We start from the raw sequence: 5669 nt of genomic DNA, 5'->3' as shown, positions 1-5669 counted from the left end.
CAGGAAGAGAGCACTCTGTGATTCTTGGTAGAGAACAGAACAGCTTTAAAAAGAAGCACTATCCAGCTCAGTGAGCTCTTATTTATTTCTTCACTTATTTGAGCTATTTGTTAATTTCTGTTGTTAAGATATACCTTTGGGTGGGGAGGATTTAACACAGTACTGCTCTTTCAAGATTTGATGGCTTTGAGGAGGAAAGGATGAGTATTTCAACCTGTTCTCCTTCGGCCCTTGGCAATCCAGAAAAACAGAAGATCTGATGGCTTAGGATGGAGGGTGCTAAACAGGGAAGCTCTTCCTTTGGTTAGGAGGGATGGGAATCAGAGGTGTGCATCAGGACACCCTTGCCCTGATCTGATTCTCTCCACAGTGAGCTTTAGCCAAAAAACCCCTGCTTCCCTCCTTCAAGGGCTGTCTGAAACGTGGGAGCAGTCCTCTTCTGCTTCCCAGGGCTTTATGTAGGTGTCACATCCTACACAGAGCATTGGGTCTGCAGATCAGATTGCCCTTGCCTCCCTCCAGACCCAAATGTGGTTCATGTGACACCCCATCGTCCTGTCCCACGGCCAGGAAGTCAATACCTCCAAGGGAAGGGCTCTTGCCTGCTCTCCCTTGTCAAGTGTTTTTCCAGCCCTCCTTTTCAAGAGCATGCTGATTTTTTTCATTCTAAAACATGCTCTCTGCCCATCTATACAAACCAAATTCTCTCTCCCAGTCCACTGCCAGGTGACTTGCAATTTCTGTCTTTTGTCCATCATTATTTGTCATCTTTCTGTCTTCAGGATAAATGATTTGGGTTGTTGACAGGGATGTTAAGCTGTCTTGGAAAGATGGACAGGGATGAGAGAAGATCTTTGTTTATGGAGTTAAAGGTTAACCTGTCTTGGAAAGATGGACAGGGATGAGAGAAGATCTTTGTTTATGGAGTTAAAGGTTAACTGGTCCTGATTGCTTGAAGCTGATGTGTAACAGAAGAGCTTGAATCTGTGGCTTTGCAAGCAGATAGCAGGGACAACCTGCTTTCCATTTCGGCTCTATGACCTTCTTCATTAAGCACTGGGTCCTTGCCACTGAGAGGTAAATAATACACTCCTTACAGTGAAGGACTTGAAAAGATGTGGTGTTTAAAAGGCATCCTGTACCAAAAGAGAATTAAATAAACAGAAGAAAGCAAGTGAGCTCTCATAAAGGGCCTTATAAGCTCAGAAAAGAGCATATTTGGCATAAGCAAATATAGGACTGGGTTTTGAAGGTTCATACCACAAATGAATAGTGCTAACATTACAGTCAGTGCAGCTGAATGTTGTTCCAGTCTCACCGTCTTAAGAGAACATAGATTCATAGAATAGTTAGGGTTGGAAAGGACCTCAAGATCATCTAGTTCCAACCCCCCTGCCATGGGCAGGGACACCTCACACTAAACCATCTCACCCAAGGCTTCGTCCAGCCTGAACACTGCCAGGGATGGAGCAATCACAACCGCCCTGGGCAACCCATTCCAGTGTCTCACCACCCTCACAGGAAAGAATTTCCTCCTTATATCCAATCTAAACTTCCCCTGTTTAAGTTTTAACCCGTTACCCCTTGTCCTGTCACTACAGTCCCTGACGAAGAGTCCCTCCCCAGCATCCCTATAGGCCCCCTTCAGATACTGGAAGGCTGCTATTAGGTCCCCACGCAGCCTTCTCTTCTCCAGGCTGAACAGCCCCAACTTTCTCAGCCTGTCTTCATACGGGAGGTGCTCCAGTCCCCTGATCATCCTCGTGGCCCTCCTCTGGACTTGTTCCAACAGTTCCATGTCCTTTTTATGTTGAGGACACCAGAACTGCACACAATACTCCAGGTGAGGCCTCACAAGAGCAGAGTAGAGGGGCAGGATCACCTCCTTCGACCTGCTGGTCACACTCCTTTTGATGCAGCCCAGGATATGGTTGGCTTTCTGGGCTGCGAGCGCACACTGCAGCCGGCTCATGTTCATTTTCTCATCGACCAGCACCCCCAAGTCCTTCTCTGCAGGGCTGCTCTGAATCTCTTCTCTGCCCAACCTGTAGCTGTGCCTGGGATTGCTCTGACCCAGGTGTAGGACCTTGCATTTGGCATGGTTGAACTTCATAAGGTTGGTATCAGCCCACCTTACGACCATGTCAAGGTCCCTCTGGATGGCATCCCTTCCCTCCAGCATATCAACCGGACCACACAGCTTGGTGTCAGCAAACTTGCTGAGGGCGCACTCAATCCCACTGTCCATGTCAGCAGCGAAGATGTTAAACAAGACTGGTCCCAACACCGATCCCTGAGGGACACCACTTGTCACCAGTCTCCAGCCAGACATCGAGCCATTGACCACAACTCTTTGCGTGCAGCCATCCAGCCAGTTCTTCATCCACCCAGTGGTCCATCCATCAAATTGATGTCTCTCCAATTTAGAGAGAAGGATGTCATGTGGGACAGTGTCGAACGCTTTGCACAAGTCCAGGTAGATGACATCAACTGCTCTACCCCTGTCCATCAGTTCCATAGACCCATCAGAGAAGGCTACCAAATTGGTCATGCAGGATTTCCCCTTAGTGAAGCCATGCTGGCTGTCACCAAGCACCTTGTTGTTTTTCATGTGCCTTAGCATGCCTTCCAGAGAATGTGCTCCAAGATTTTGCCAGGCACAGAGGTGAGACTGACTGGTCTGTAACTCCCCGGATCTTCCATGTTCCCCTTCTTGAAAATGGGGGTTATATTTCCCATTTTCCAGTCATCAGAAACTTCACCTGTGATTTTTCAAACATGATGGCCAGTGGCTTAGCAACTTCATTTGCCAGCTCCTTCAGGACGTGCGGATGGATTTCATCAGGTCCCATGGACTTGTGTACGTTCAGGTTCTTAAGATGGTCTCAGACCAGATCCTCTCCTACAGTGGGCCTAAGGTCTTCATTCTTACAGTTCCTGTGTCTGCCTTCCAAGACTTGGGTGGTGTGGTCGGAATTGACATATAGGCAGATACTTGCACAAGGGATTTCCTATGGTGAGGTATTTCAACAGCTCCTGACTCTTACTGCTTTTTCCCAGCAGCTGCCCATATGACCAACTCTGCAGGAGCAAAACAGGACCTTTAATAGTAGTCTTGGTCTAATGTTTGCACACTTTGACCAGTTAGTGATAAAGGGCTAACTTTCAAGGCTGTTTCTAACTTCCTCTGAAGTATAGTTAAAGGCCAAAGGGATGCATAGGAAAAGTCACTGGTGATTGAAAGATATAAAAGTAAACAAGCATCTCATAATATATCTAAATAATGGGTGATATCTAGAAGACTGGAGATCTACTGCTTCAGAGAGAAAACTTCTACACCAATGTGCCCTTCTGCAGATAGCTGAAGCCACACTGTGGGGCTGGCTGGCAGACACCAGCCTGAACTGGAAGCCAGGGGCTTGCACTGGCTGAGTGCCATGTCTCAGTGCAGAATGGGAGCACAGAACTCAGCACTACTTTCCTCACAGACAGGCAGCCCAAATTGCAGGAAAGCCTGGGTGAGGATATCAGATGCGATGCTGTGTGAGCTGAGTCTCACTTTCCTTTTTAATGTTTCTTCTTTTTGAATTTTACATTTTTTAATCAGTGTCTTAAACACTACAGCAGTCTGAGAAGGACCAGAGAGATCATTTAAAACTATGACTTTCCAAAGAAATGTAAATGTTATTTACCAGTTGCTGCTGTCTGTGGACAACTAGGATGTGCTGAGATGTGACAGACACAAAAACTTGTTTCTGACCTTTCAGACTGTGCTTTGTTTTGCATAGTATCATAGCACCATAGCACCAGAACAGAATGTAAGTGAAATGTTTCATATATAAAAAGACTAGTAGCAGTGCCAGAAGTTTGGATGTATTTATTAATTTTGTAAAGGACAACAGGAAAAAGCCTGTGTATGTGTTTTGATTTCTAATACAATTGCACTTGACAGCTTCAGGTAGCAGTTGTATTTGGTAATGTCTCTGCGCTCTTGCCCCTGACATGGGAATCCTAACAGAAAATCCTCCTGTCTCTGTGAGATGTTTGTTTGAAAAAAGTTACTCTAAATTCATATGTGCCTCAAACCACTTAATACACTGCGTCTTATAGGGAAGTCCTACAAACTTCTCAGAAGGCAAAGCTGTGTTCTCCTAAACTGTATGGGTTGACCCTACAAAGTCCATTGTGACCCAGCTCACTCAGTGAGAGGCACCTCCTCAGGGAGGGACCAAACACTGTCAGCTATAGCTGTCATGCATGTGTTGTTATACTTCAGAGGCCCAGCGATAGATGTGATGCACGTAGCAGACAAAGGATCACCTTACTATCACCAGAGACACAAGCAACATGACTGGAGAAACCCAGGAGCTGTATTTTCCCTGCTAGCAAAGTTTCTCAGACCAGCAAATGGGTCAGTGTACTATTTGCTGCTGCCACCAAATTTGCCAGGTTACTTCATCGAGGATAAGTGGTGATTGTTATTGGTGCTGATACTCTCACAGGAGGAAAAGATCACAAGTTTGGCAAGAAAGCAGGGACGGGTTTGTCTGCCTAAAAGCCAGGTACTAACAGTGCCTGAAAGAGTTCACATCTGAGGAGCTTAACAAATAAAAACCGAAGCTGCAACACGTAATTTCTGTTGTCAGGGAAGTATTGTGCAAATTTCTTGTCTGGCTTAATGATCCAGATTAGTAGATATGAAAAATATGCGGGAGGGTATTTGAACTCAGTGAATCCCCTGCTACCAGAGAGGTCACTAGAGAATGCTCTGTCAGAGCTGTACCTGACCAGGAAGGCAGTGCCCTGAGATCACTGCTTCTCCCAGAATCAAACTCCAGGCATAGAAGCTGCAAAAATGGCCCTGCCACTTACCTGTTTTATAGTTGTCATCTCCCTTCAAATCTATGGGAGAAAAAAACCCCAAAACCTCCTAGGATGCAGCCCATCCCTTTTGCAGGTCCATGCATACAAAAAATGAAAAGACAACCTAAATTAAATGATGTGCAGCTTGGCATGCCTGGGAGTGGATCTCTGCACTGTGGAACATGGACAAGACAAACCCCACCCCCTCTAGCAGTTGTGTCACTTGAAGAGCACACACCAGGGTGCAGAAAGGACATCATGCAAAGCCAGGGCTCCCCAGGCTCCCTAGCTGATATGCAAGGGGTGCAGGATGAGAGTGGGAGCTCATAGTGAGCAAGTGTTTGGCATTGTAAGCCAAACTTCCCTTGGAAGGCATTTCTAAGGGTGTAAGATTTCACTTCCTATAACCACAGGCATGTGTACATAATTTTCCTTTGGAAGATGTACATGTCGTGGTTATACAGTGAGATAAAGTGATATAGTGAAACAAATGGGTACTATGGACAATGAAATTTTATAATATGTTCAATGCATTGCCATCACTTGCTGTAATGATTGACAGCTGTTCTCTGTCTCCACTATGGACTAACTTTATGACGAGGCTATTTTTTATTCACTGTTTTATATCTTTGATGTAACATTTGTACTTTTGCTGACACACAGATTTCATTGTCAATAAAATATATGAAAGTACAAACCAAATGTGTTTGTTTGTTTGTTTGTTTTTTTCCCATCCCATATATTTAATGCTATTGGATATATATAATAAAACTGTATGTATAAGAAAGATATGTACAATTAGATTC

Source organism: Lathamus discolor, chromosome 5 (assembly GCF_037157495.1).
Source record: "Lathamus discolor isolate bLatDis1 chromosome 5, bLatDis1.hap1, whole genome shotgun sequence".
NCBI lineage: Eukaryota > Metazoa > Chordata > Aves > Psittaciformes > Psittacidae > Lathamus > Lathamus discolor.
This window is presented reverse-complemented; position numbering follows the sequence as displayed.